A 14719-nucleotide genomic window follows, 5' to 3' on the forward strand; every position below is an offset into this window, starting at 1 on the left:
CCAAGAACGTATATGAACAGGTCCCAGTCCGAGAAAAGGATGGAAGGATCCTGTTCATATGGACCTGTCGTCAGACAGAACACTAAATAAAATAAAAATAAAATAATCAGAGCTGGAAAAGAAAAAAGAAAAATAAGTGGAATAAATAGCGGGCGTCATCCGTCCTTGCACCGCTATTTCTATGGTGTTGTGAGCATTTAGCAGCTCAGCAACGCTGGATCTTTAATTAATTACATCGATTTTCTGATTGGGACCGTATAAATATTACAAGTTTTGCAATATATTTTCCCTTGCTAAAGGCCACCTGCTAACGTAAGGAACCATTGGGGGAAAAAACAAGAAACATATCACAGGTCCTCCCACGATAAAGGAAAAATATTCCTAGCAATCTGCCAGAAGAGTTTTTGATTGTAGTGTCTGGTGCGGTAGTAGGTAACTCCCCGTTGTCCTGCCGCTTAGCTAAGTGCCTATGTACCAACGGCTTGCTTTTATAACGTACAGCATTTAATCGATACAATCTCGCCACATCACAGCTACAATTTTTCGATGATGCAATTAGCTGAAAATATAATCCGGGTAATTAAAGCCAGCAGTACCTACGATTTAATGAGAGATCGTGAACTGGGACTGATTTATCTGACGATGTACTAAAGTATCGTGGCAATGTTACTGAAAATTTCTATACAAAATTCATAGTTATGTTATTTTATTGCGTGGGACACACAGGCTGCTAATTCCAGTCATCTCGTAGTCTACAAAGAGATAATGAAAATATTTAACAATGCAACTGTGTAGAAAACCATATATATTAAGATATCCTGGCTGACACATTCTTGGCAAATCCAACCGCTCATTACAACACCATCTTCATAAATCTCACAGCAGCATCGTTCAATGCTACTTTCACACACTTTTCGAAATTATAGGGACCTTGTGCTACTTTAATTCGTTATGCCTACGAAAGGTAATACAGTTCATTAAATTTGGCGTCAGACACAAAACCGATACAAACTATGTCGCTGCGTTAATTATTTAATTCCATTCCAACCTAAATGAATAAACTCCAATATTATTTCAGTTAGTTAAATACCTTTCCCTTAACAAGACCATGCTAAACCAAATTGCATGACTCATTCGTGAGATCCATTTTATCACAGATATAACACAGTATTATAAACAATTATGACTAAAAATGTTTACATAATTTTCATGGGATGCTTATTTTTCCATTAACTTCAAAATTTGAATTTCTATTATCACCGTCTTACATCTTCATGCTTTACATTTCAATAAGATTTCAATGCAACAGTGTTCACATTGAAATCATCCCCAACTAACTACATGTAGCAGGTAACAGTCGCTCAATATATTTGTAGTACAATATGGAATATACGAGTTCATTATGGTGCTCATAAATGCCTGCTACTGGACCACATAAATCCATTTTATACTCTGAATGCACTATTTCTTTAAGACAAATGTTAATTTTATACTCACATTAACATGTTCTTCTCCTATGTAATCTCATCCCTTCGGATTTACTGACTAAAATTTTGTAAGCATTTCTCATTCCTACCATGTGTCATATAAAAAAGGTGCCACTGTACCCACGACAACAAAGATTTCTGGGTGAGTCCGATGAACCAAAGTTCCTCTCTAAATAGGTCTCACTTCTGTGTAATCTACAGCTTTGCCCCTATCAACCAAACATAAATTAATTTACAAAAGACAATTATTGAAACGTTGCAATATCCAGTATGGAAATTAACACAAATATAGGATGAGAAACTATGTTATGCCTGCATTTTCTATCAGAATTCAGTAGCTGAAACAGTCATTAGCTTAGCTATATTTACACCTGCGTCTAAGCACCATAATATAAAGGAATATATAAACGTGAAAGTAATATTCCGTGGGTCGATCGAGACTTGTAGTCAGTTCCGGTCCCATTTTTCCCAGAAAACTGCCACCACAGCTCATCGAATAGGAGACGAACAAAAATAACAGAACTACCTAACTTCACTCCGAGGCCAGCCACGAGTCGGTTCACAGATGAAGCCCTTATCTTAGGACAGACGTTATGAAAATGCGCTGCTTGGCCAAGGCTACCGCCCAACTCACGGGGCCATGACAGATGGGAATGAATCAGTGGCCGAACGATGATAAGCAAGACCTCTGAGAAACGTCAGCTACATTGCCAATTCCTCCACCACGAATCTCATTTGACGTCACCCGGGAATGAACCCGAGTCGTCTCGGTGAGAAGCCGACGTCTAATCGGTCTACCGAATAAACAGTAAAATCCTGAGAAAATCGGCATTTCGTATTTTAAATGCGCCTACCAAATTCTTCCACTTCACAAACAAATTTGTAAACATCTTACAGTCTTTAAATCTGTATTAGATAATCACTTGTATTTAATTACGGAACCTAAAACTGCACCCCGTATACGCCATTTTATTCATTTTACGTTACATTAAAAGCACAGAAACACGTTATTTTCCTTAAATTACTCATCAACATCATGGCATAATTACCACATTTTCGCTTCAAGTGGTAATATTTAGATTTTACCAGTCTCTCTTTCTGTTTGCTATAAATACATTCAGAAATGATAAGGCTGAACAATGTTAGCCTACTTCACACATACACGTAAAACATTTTGGGATATTCTTGGCTATGACTTGCTAAGCACAAATATAAAATGTTTCTTTGAAGAGTTTCTAAGTAATTTAACTACACGTTATTAACTGTGTCACATGTGTTTTCTATTGTCAAAATCCAAGAGGTATTAAGACTCTGGGTAAAAGACTGTCTGTAACGTTCATAAAGTAACTCTCCCTAAACTTGTTGACAAAAAAATGTCCTGAATTACGACTGACTCTTCAACGACGATTTACTGACTTCAGAACATCCAGAGGCTTTGAATGCAACGATTACAATTGATAATGGACGGTTAACTGATTTAAAAATACGTGCTAATAACTGTTATAAATGAAATATCCCAGTTTTCGTTTGTTCGAACCAAGGAATTCTACACAAAACCTTAGTCAGAGTAATTGGTCGGATGTTACACTCCGACACAAACCGGTTACATATGCAATACAAATCAAAAACGTCAGAGCTGGGTTAAACATATAGTCTTATACATCTGATAAATATTCCTGAAATGTTCTTCCAAGTCTTCACAAACTGTATCATGTTTGGAGACAAAAGCCTCCAAGTAATACCGAACTCAAACCGGGCGCCATATTTCTTTAGAAAATAGGTCACGTGTGAGCCCGCATTTAATAAGGGCAATTTGCCGAAAAGAAAATTTGACAACATTCCTGTCGATGCTTGAACTCAGGTCAATCAGTCCGTAATATATTACCAAGATGATAGAAACCTATGTCCCCTGTTTTAAATTTCATTTAATTCTATACCAACTTTTCCACCAAATATCACAAAAGAGGGAGAACACTCATTTTAAACTGCAGATAAATCTCGTACCTCTAAATCATTTTACTGTGAAGTAATTGCTTTAAATACGTATTAAGAAATACAACATGACTTGGCGTGTGTGGTGGAGAATCAGATTTTCGTCAAGTCTTCTTAAACAACAAGACACGATCAAACGTCCTTGCCCTGAGCAAGATTCGAACTCAGAAGCGGTATACGATCTGACGTGCCTCAGCCATACAACTCAGAGTGTATAGTCAGGTTATTAAGCCCTTACGTAATCACTATAGGAAGGAACAGGTTTAGATGTTCCCTAAAACTGGTTCCACTATTGTTTACATCGTCTTATAGGCCTCCTTCCAAGGCTGTGGCGTAGCAAGACACTCTTAAGATTCCATTACAACTTAACAGATCACTAACACCAAGACAATGTTTATGATATTGTATCGTCGGTCGACGTCCTGTAATCACAGTTCTACTCTATTAACAATCCCTGTAACGCAGTTTTCTTGAGATGTGGTATAGCTGAATCCCCGTCTATTAGCGGTATTTGTACTCCTCCAAGCCTCTCAGATCTAAACACCTTCTGACTTTGTAAGATACCTATAGTCGTTAAATCTGCACACTAAAGTACCCCGACAGATGGAGGGCTTGTAGGCTCCGACGTACCTTTGCGCTGTCGTGCATCGTGAAACATGCTAACCCGGGACTAAAGTTGCAGGTACATAACAACAAAAAGTCAGATTCGTCTCCAAAATTTGGTGTACACGACGCGAAGTAGCCTACAAGCTACGCAACATAATTCTGTGTTAATTTCACGCAGCACAGTTCTTCTTGTAAAGCAGACATTCATCTCAGCTAGTAAAGAAATTATGCGCTTTTTATTAACACGTATACAACACCTTCCCACCTTTCCCTATCCTGAGGCAGATTAATCCAATCCGCGCCCTAGAAACCTGTTTTCCTAAATTCCATTTTAATATATAAAACAGATTTCGTTCATACTGCTGGTTCGGTATCCGAGGTACTGTTATCAGTGACATCTGTCAAGGATAAATTAAACTAAATATGTACTGAAGTTACGTAAAACTGTAGATTGGAAAACAACGTAGAGTGAACTACTGCATATTAATTTGTCTGCGATTGCACACGTCTACGCATAAGAGCGAATGTATTTCAAACCAGATTTTTTTCACAAAGTCGATATAAAACTGCATCGCCGTTGTTACATTACTCACTTGGTTTGTCGAGTTCGGATAGAAGTTCCTCCGTTGTTGCCTGGGAAGTCGACGCGGCGCCTTGCAGCAAGAACGCCGTCACCAACACCATCACAGTTTCGCTACTCGCCATCTTGATATCTTAAGTCTTCAAACGCTGAGTCAAATGTTTTCTATAATGCTAGTAAACACATGGCACGCACAGAGTTAACTTCGAATAATTCACAACAGCTTCAACAGAGAGTTGTTTCTAAATGTTTAAAAAGTCTTTATATGGGATTTGTTGTAACTTAATTGAACTCTTAGACTCAATATATTCAATAAAATCTGACAAACGTCGTAACATTAACACATAACACGTATGGAAATTTTTTTAATGACAAGTACACTTCCGAAATGTTTTCTTTTTCTGCTGTAACACCTAAACCGACAACAGACACTCCAATTCTTCAGGGTGAAACAAATTTTACTTTTTAATAAGTCGTTCGTGTTGTGGAGTCGAGAAACGCACACTGATTTTACTGCTACACAATGTGTAAAACTCCTTTTCTGCGTCATATGAAGTTAAATTTTGTTCGTGGTCATTAGATACAGGTACGAGATTATATATTAACAAATGAAATTGAATGCTCGCAGACATTTGGGCCAATTGTTCTTCGTGGCAAGAAAAATTGCGAACTGTAAGCTGCTTAACACCAGATGAATTACGACAGTGTAGGCCTATCCGTTCCCCCTTGTTCTTCCTTCTAAAACAAGTTGTGTTATCAGATTAAAACAACGCGCGTCTTTTTAATACGGACATAACAAACATTTCCTTCGAAGACAAACTCGGAAAAAATTCGGAAACATTTAAAAATCCATCTACACATCTACACGACAAAAATTCTAGCACATGGAATTTCTTTTAGATTTAAAATGGTGGACGTGAACAACAAGCTACTTATGACCAATTACTTAAAACAGATGGTAGACGGACATATTTTCTCGTTTGTATGACTTAATTATTTGGAAGCATATAAAAGTATTGTGGTTCCTAACACACCTTTAAGCCATTATATCAGTAACTGGTAACGAGCGGTTTATTTTAAAACCTAACTTTGTAAACGTACGGCATAGTAAAACGAACATAAACCTATTTTGACATACTCGTATTACAGTTTCACAGTTTCCACTTCCGGTGTCAAACAACGGTGACATGATTCTCGAAGCACGAATGTCATGAAGAACTTTTCAGCTACATTTTGTGTCTTGAGATTGATTTAACACGAAGTCTCAGTAACCAGTAATAAAAACAAACTTTAAAACTGTAAGCGCAAAGAACATGTCTTTCTGACATCTGTAACACCATATCTGCTTCAACACTTAATAAGGAGAAATGCCACGAATATTCTGTCACTTTCTTCAAAGTTGGTAACTGTCATACGTATCTTGTACCGAGTCTCAAAACTTGTTAACAAGTTTTAACCACGATCACTGATAAAACACTGCTATTTTCGATTTCATGCGTCCAACACAGAGTGAGTACATTTTAAAATGATGCCGCGCATAGAAGTAACACTTCCGACCCCACACACAGCATTGAAAACTTCTAGAATCCAGCAACTGCACGGAAACGAACTACGACCACCAACACCGCGATGCGAGCGGCTCGCCTGCCCGCAGACTACTGAATGCCAGTTGCGCATCGCACTGCTGCTTGGCTGTCCCACCCGCTCCACAAGGTGCGCCTGCCTGCGTCTTCACCCATTCAACTCAGCTTACGCCTTTTAACTGCATTTTGTTTAACACGAACACTATTTCTGAAATCACCCAACGATGTTGCTTTTAAACGTCATTGGGTTAGTACAGCGTTAAGTATCGGACCATTCAAACAACTAAGCTCGAATTGTGATCGTGCTAGACGGAAGTCAGCGTTTTAGGCGCATTCCTGAGAAGCTTCTATTAAAATCGCTTGGTCCGATTTGTAAGAAATGCATTTATCTCATTTCAAAATCGAATGCTTTGCTCCATTTTAATATTATCTCCCATTTACGCCTGCGTCTTCAGAGTGGCATTTTACTTTCCAGCCTTTCGAAACAAAGAACCGTGCTCATTTTTCGCCTACCCCCATGAACAGAGCAGGTCTCGCTTCATTCCTTGATTTAATCATCCTAGTAACAAGGGTGAACAGCACAAATTATGGAGCTCATCTCTTTACAGTTTTCTCCGGCCTATTGCCACTTCACTCTTCTGGATAGTACTGTTGTAAAACGTTGCCTTAAAATAGTCCACAGTAGCTTGTTTCCCATTGAAAGTCGCAGTTTATTTTACAGTATTATTTCAGTATGTTCTTTAGAAAATGAGTAAACTGAAATAACGTCAGTCAGAATACGTGATCTCTGGTCTGAGATTCCGAACGGTAACCTCAGTAATAGAAAGCAGGTCCGCTAAGTACTCAACTGCGACTTTCAGTGGTCCCAGTGGATCAGAAATATATGTCGCACACCGAAGCTAATTTTGCGGTAAAATATTACCATGACGGCCCACTGCTTTCACGTCACGGCAGGTCTGTAGAAGTCCCAAGGCCGACAACTGCGTTTAAAATTTAATTTACTTTACATATTCATGCAATAAAACTTTAGGTCTAATGTAGACAATTTATTTTTCTCATGACTGACACCTGTGTGAGTATTTTTTTTTTTAGATTGCGCTCTTAAGTTGTGATAATTGCGTCGTACTCAGTAAGTCTACGATTCAAAACGCAGGGCTTTTTCTAATCACTGAGATTAACTGCAGTATTTAATTATTGTCAGAAATTCTTCAAGTACGTTGCTCTATTGCATGACTCCTACATCTCTAATACGTTTTAACACATAATCCTACGGCCACCTAATTTTGTCACGCCTTCTAAATTCCGGTTTCAAAAGTGTCAGACGTTAAACTACAAAGACAAACAACAAAAGTTAAGTACTCACATTAAGGTCAGGGCTATGTCTCTAATCTCTTCTTCCTACACTCAAATTACCTGCATTTTTCTTCAAATCTGCATATGGTCTTTTAACTCGAAATATCAAGACTGTGGGCATAAATGCCAAACATGTTTTCAATTATTTGCAATGCTTAACTTACTAATTTGCTTGAAGCAGAGTCCTTCTTCAAGTTATGATAGTCGTTAAGGTAGTGGAAAATTAATTTATTCGTGGTTTATTTAAAGACAATGCCAAAATATAAAACGTCGAGTGAGATAAATAATGAATTTATAACAATACAGAAAAAAACAGTCGTGTCTTGATTAAGGCACACTAATCTGGCTTACGGTGGAGGAACAAAAGAAAATCACGAGAAAACTCTGACTGTGTTCTTTGCTCTTTGAAGCTCAGTGCAAACTACTACCTCCTTCAACATTCTATATCTCTGTCATTCCTTCAGCGTGTTGTGTGATTCTGAGAATAAAGAGTGATTTTCTCTGTAAACGGCGTTATCCTCCTGATGTTTGTAACAGAGACGCGCTGTTTTTTTTTGTTTTTTTTTTAGATATCAACTGCATTTTTAATTATTAGGCTTGAATGACTGCTATATGAAAATCGTGCTTCAAACCATTAATCCATCTAACTAATCCTCTCCCCTATTACGCATTTCGTTATGTGCTTCAAATAATTAATGAGTCATGAGTAAATTAAGATCATGCTAATACTTTTTTAAATTGTTATTCATATAATATGGTAAAATTAATGTCGTTGAATAAGTTTTTATCGAAGTGTTGCCATTACAGTTACATTTCTGTTAGTGGAAAACGTTGTAAAATACATGTACAGGTTTTAATAAAAGCAAAATTAGCATGGAAACTTGTTTCCTACACCAGTACAATCTTTGGCGTCATAATATAATTTCCTTACATCTTCCGCAAAGTCTCATACACAGTTCTCAGATTTTGCATTGCTCCTGTATATCTGCCGTGCGCACGACATTTGTTTGTGAGGATACAGTTCGACGAAATTCAGCCTGCTTTATTGTTGCACTACGTACAGATTCTGCTTATCTGTGAAAACGACAGAGCGCTAATGGATCTGATCACATACTCAATTAACACAATAATGTACTTTGAGTTATTACGTAGAACAGAAGTCTGTTATAAATCCTACTTTATTCAGCTTAGGTAATAACTCTCATAACCCATCGAACTGCACCATATTGTTAATGTCAATAAAACCATTAACTGTCTAAATTAATATGATGTAGCATACAATAAACTTAATAACTCAATGAGAAATGTTGCCATGTAAGAAGATTAGTTTTCACTGACACCGTAAAGCAAAGCATACTCTGTTTACTAATACAGTGTACAATAAATTAACATATATTACGTCTATCAGGGACTAGAGTAATTAAAGTTTTTATGCCCAAATTGTGCAGGTACTGACTGAAATTTCAAAACAAAAATACATTCATGCTCAGTTTATAATCAAAATGTAATCGTAATACTGTTGAAATCAAAGTTCCGCCAGAAACACATCACACCAGCTTTAATAAAGCTATTAATATTATCTATGCGACTTTACATTGCTTTGTTAAACAACAAACATCAATGCAACTGTATAGTGACACTATTCCATCAGCAGGTTCGTCTGAAAAGAATCTTATCTCAGGCGGGTAGAGGTAGCAAGAATAGCGATTATTTAGACACGGAAGTTAGATTAGAAATGTAATTTGAATTCTGTACATGCGAACCTGATAATTCACAGTAGCTCTAGGTGCACAGAGTTATAATAGGATTTATATTGATTTAGCTACTTCCAGATAGCCCCTGGTTGAATATCCTGTCTCAAAACCCGAACCTGTAGTTGAAGGATAAGAAGCTATGTGAAAAGTGTTCCGACAAAAGACGATATTGGACGTGTTTGTCGCATAGTCGCACATTATGGTATACTGTTGGTCCGTTTTCTTTTATGATAACTTATTAAATACTTAACGAGTAACTGGAAGACAGAATGATGGATATGGTTATAGAAGAATGCTACTAAGCTTGTTTTAAAGTAATGATATATTTTAATTTCTTTAAAGGGCATAAAGCGACGAGAAATCTTGGTGCAGACAATTTTGGCAGCGATTCCCAACTCCGGACTTCGTTTTAAATGCCTTACTACTAACACTCGTTCTTACATTCCGTACGTTGTTCTTTAATGTCCAAACATTAATGTTTCTGAAGTATACAAATTTCAGCTTTTAAATGTCTTGCAAGTACAGTAGCAATAAGCCGATATTTAATAAAAGAAAGTACCAATATTTACCTCGACGTATGCCTCTGGTAAGTTCTGCAGTTCCCTTAATATTACCATATCGGGTCAATACTTCTATACGTTTCATCATAAATTTAAAAGCAAAATCCAAAATACACAAATACATAGAATTTCTTTTCAATTCATATATAATGTTCCTAAAAGTATGAACTTTTAAGACTCGAGCTACGGAGGAATTTGGAAACTTTTCTCGGGTTTCCGAATCCCCACAAAGAGTCTAACTTATAATATTTGGTACAGTAATGTTAGAAAATGCAACTATCCACAAGATGGCTCTCGTCTGTGTTGTACCGACTCATAGTCTGGTACACGTTTACCAACGTTTCGGAGGTCCTTGCTGCCTCCATCTTCACGTAAATTCTATCCGATGCTATAACACAGAAGACAGCCATCTTCATAGTCACCACAGTAAGAACCTCAAATCCTACTCTACAACTATCCACTTTATCAGTTTGCCCTCATTCTGTTTTCCGTTCCTGTGTACTGTATGTACATATTAGCTGACAGTGATACATAGACAACCGTCCAAAGGCTGGTTACACTAAACTTGACAGGCTGTATGTTGCGACGTTACGTGACGAAGGCGCATGTCAACTTCTTGACTGAATATGCAACAACCTTGAGGCGGCTGAAGTTGAGGGAGTGAGGACTTCGACTGACCCCGTCCGGTGTCCCATTCATTCCCAGAATTTGGTGTTGTTTTATGGGAAAATCCTTGCAGAAACCTGAGTGTCAATCTTCGTCATGGATAGTACAATTACAAATCAACCCTTGCTGCTTAAAAATTCCCTTTATCTACTCGCCTGTATATTATTATCTGATCCCACTCTGATTACTAAGTCACTGACCCCTTCCACATCCTTGACATTTTGGTTTGTATTATGCGTCATTTTTTATCCACTCTGTGCAAGGAATGTGTAATGAGGACGTCATCTCTCTGTCCGTCTGTCTGTCCAAACGTTTCAGCTGTGAAGCTACACAAAGAATTTCTTTAGAAATTAGTGCTGAAGGCCTATACTGAAATGTAAAAAAGTTTTTGTTTCGTACTGCCCACATATATATTTATGTGACATAAAACGCAGATATCATTATAATCTGCAAGTTTTATGTAAAGCGTTTTACATATTATTAGAATTAGTATTTAACAAGTAAAAGAGAAATATTTATAACGCCAGGTAATGAATATCAATAGCTTTGAAAAAATACGTTTGATTCTGCAACATAACGGAACTACCTCTTGGCGTTCGTGTCTTTATGTTCCCGATGTCGAAGAATGGAGATACAGGTAAGGTTATTGCAAACACAGGCCCTATACACATGTATTTAAAACGCATTATTACTTCGATTGGAGGTAGGCAGGATATAGCAACAAACAGGTATTATTATTATTATTAATGTCATCATTAGGAAAAAAGATGACTACTTACATAAAAAAGTTCAACGTAGGCTGTGCAAAATATAAAGATTAGTGAGATTAAACATTTAATTCTTTAAATAAGTACATTTTCGCAAATAAAGCACTGTACAGGCAATTCCAATCACAAAACAAAAGTTCAAATTTTGCAATGAATTTACATGCTGGTTCGCAAAAATAATATAATATATACAAATAATATTCTGACTTAGGGCCCATTAATAAATAAATCAGTCAAACTGTCATTACTGTAAGTGGTGATATTGCTTAAATTCGCTTTTGTTATGCAGCTTCTATCTTGGAGGTAACATCAATTGGCCCCAACACGTCACATACGCATGTGAAAGGTTACTGGAAAAGAAAATGTGCAAAGCACCTTCTCTGAGTAGTCGCCACACCAGAGAGAAATACACATTTATTGCAAACGAAATAAGCATAGGGTAGGTTTCACATAACTATAATTTTTATCGTTTTTACATGAACAAAATAAATCTGATACGCGGATCTGTTAATTATACTAACACAGAGTAACAGATCAAATAAACTTCTTAAACAAACAGACAATTTCAGATACGAATTTTACTTTCAGTACGTTACCTCACTCATCTTTGACTTGTTCAGAAAGACTTAATGCAACGTAACATACACTCACTGCTGAGCTATCAATTCTCCTTCCATATTTTTCGTTACTAGCGACTCAGCGGCAACAACTAACATTCAGATCTCATGATAACTGTAATATAATAAATGTATCATAATGTTCACCAAATACATGGCAATGTGCAGAATGCAAGAAATATAACACGCGTAATCAATATGATTCTACACATAATAAAACACAATATCATTCTAAGACGATAAATGACTACAGTGAATACCCGTAGTTCGAGCGATATCTTCATCACATGTGGTACATACTTAACTTAGACCCCACACTGCCACATCAGTCAACTCAAATGAGGTCAAGGCGGACTAAGCTATATCATGAATGCGAACATACAAAGAAGAATTATTCACAGAATAGTTTATGAGAGCGGCCATACTCACACTTTACTTCAGTGCTGTTTAATTTCTACTGCAACATATTACATCACTGTATGTGACGTAAAACGCGTGGTGATACAAACACAGACGTGATATGCCACACCTGGTGTTACAATTTCATTTCACTGAATACCCAGCTAGTGGTATAAAATATTTTATAGCGTAAACACGGTTTTTACTATCAGCATAAGCCTACACGTCTCCGTTTCATGGAAGAGAATACGTATAATTCTTAGCGAGTGGTTAAAGAGGCTGCAGACAATCTGCCACTCATTCCAAACATACCGGGTTCGAGCACCATCTGCTGTTCACCCTCATTTACCGGAAAGATTTCTAGGATTACAACTTACAACACGATTATTTTTTTTATTTGTAGTGTTCTGTCTGACGACAGGTCCATATGAACAGGATCCTTCCATCCTTTTCTCGGACTGGGACCTGTTTATATACGTTCTTGGCAGATGATCCAGAAGTGGTTTGCCATTGCCTTCTTCTGTGTGTGAATGGAGTAATTGTTGGGATGCCACGGAGAAACCGGGGAAGCCCCCGGAGGAAAACTCCGTGTTGCCTAGACCACGGCCTTGCCCAACACAAGTTATAAATTCGGGCACCGCCGGGAATCGAACCCGAGACCCCAGGATTTACAAGGCCAGCGTTCTAACCCCTAGACCACCGTGGCGGTGAGGCAGATAATATGGGTAGATAATGACGGATCGTCAATAATGGAAGAAGACGTGTTACAGAAACGGTTCGCTGATTGCCAATTTAACAAACAGTATTGCAATAATCAGACGACGACACACTCTCTCAATTATCTGGGTGTATCACTAGCTTATATCGCTCTACTGTTACCTGGTTAATTATTGTATAATATGCTTTACGGGTTTAAATAGGACCAAAGTTGCAACCGTTAAATGCGTCACCAGAAACGCAGATCGAATCAGAGGGCTTCATATATCAAAAATTTCAAAAATAGATGTCGCATACAAAATCTGCAACACTGATTTAGGCCTCTGAGAATCCTGATGCTTTAATAAACACGAATTTCTATTCATATCTCTCAGATCAACGCCAATTCCATAAACAAATATGCCAGAAATTCTAGCCGACTTATTAAGGAATCGGATATGTGGAAGAATTATTGTAATATTATATGTACAAACAAGTGACGACTTAAAGAATTACTGGCGAATTTACAACTCGATCGACTGTGTTACGACCGTTTCAGTGAGTTCAAGAGAACCTTCTATTAAATTATTCTGCCGTGCACAGACTTCTGTTAGCGGGTCGGTTAATTACGATTTAATATTTGTCCATAATTTTAAATTAAAATTTCGGCATATATGAATATAAAATATGCATATAAACAAAACTGTTTACACTATGAATGACACTAATGTTTGTATGCATATTTTATATTCCAATATACCACACGGTATGCAAGGTTTTAATATTTCGGCATATATGACTCATAACCGTGTGTATCACTTAAAAAAATAACAGTTGTAAATAAAACTTGACACTTGTCCAGGTAGCCACATGCAGGAAAACGTATCAACGTTGACTTTTGGGGATTTCATGGCGGTGAAAACGTGTGTAAGTTTTTCCACTTCGTGATGATACAAAGTATTATTGGTGACTAACAGTGTTTCAGAAGAACATATCGTCTCCATCCTTCGTCTCGTCCATATTCAAGTGCGATGAAGGCGTAATGTTCCTCACGCCTACAAGACTACACAATGTCACCTGAATCCCACAATCGATATATTTACTGCGGAGTTCAGATATCAGAATATCATCGGTTAATTATGTCATAGAATCTTTGGCAGATTTCGTTGTAACTGGAAAAGGGAATTATGAAATCTCGGCATAGACAGGCCGAGATTCAAACTGTAACATCCCTACTACAAGTACTCGTATTATGTCATCACCCGCAATCTGTAAGTAGCTTTCACAAATTCAAGGAAACTACACTAACATTTGTAACGAAACACATTTACTTAACGTTGTGTATACGGACTTTATTTACATTGGTGGGAATTTCATTAGACTTTCCTCTCTTCCGTTACATTCAGAGTTTAATAACCAAACTAGAGTCTCACGAAAAGATGCGTGAAAACTATTTTGTTCGCCCTGAATGCGTTTTCAGAGCAACAACGCCAGCACATAAAATTTTACGTCATATATGAAATGTTTGTATATGAATTAAATATTTATTTTATATATAGCGGTAAGTCGTTTAATGTCGACTCAAAAGCAGAGCGTTAATTAACACATCTGGAAAACGGATCAAAACACAAACACAAACCACACTTTAAACGAAATTAC

The 14719-nt window shown here is 37.2% G+C and overlaps 2 protein-coding genes across 21 annotated transcripts in view; both read right to left on the reverse strand.

Annotated features, from left to right (window-relative positions):
* LOC110827052 (uncharacterized) overlaps positions 1-6356 on the reverse strand; it is a 158418-nt gene extending 152062 nt beyond the window's left edge. For 17 of the 20 annotated variants that reach the window (XM_087341584.1, XM_087341588.1, XM_087341589.1 and 14 more), the window contains exon 1: positions 4679-6334. The gene's annotated coding sequence lies outside the window, so the exon portion shown is untranslated. Of the gene's footprint in view, positions 1-4678 lie in introns of all 20 variants that reach the window. The other 3 variants (XM_087341585.1, XM_087341603.1, XM_087341604.1) reach the window with 3 other exon arrangements.
* LOC147870961 (immunoglobulin superfamily member 22-like) overlaps positions 1-14719 on the reverse strand; it is a 95396-nt gene that overhangs the window by 6033 nt on the left and 74644 nt on the right. The window lies entirely within an intron of this gene.

The sequence above is a fragment of the Zootermopsis nevadensis genome, unplaced genomic scaffold (assembly GCF_977971745.1).
Source record: "Zootermopsis nevadensis isolate Lab colony 2312 unplaced genomic scaffold, Znev_1.0 Znev_ptg000082l, whole genome shotgun sequence".
In the NCBI taxonomy this organism is placed as follows: Eukaryota; Metazoa; Arthropoda; class Insecta; order Blattodea; family Termopsidae; genus Zootermopsis; species Zootermopsis nevadensis.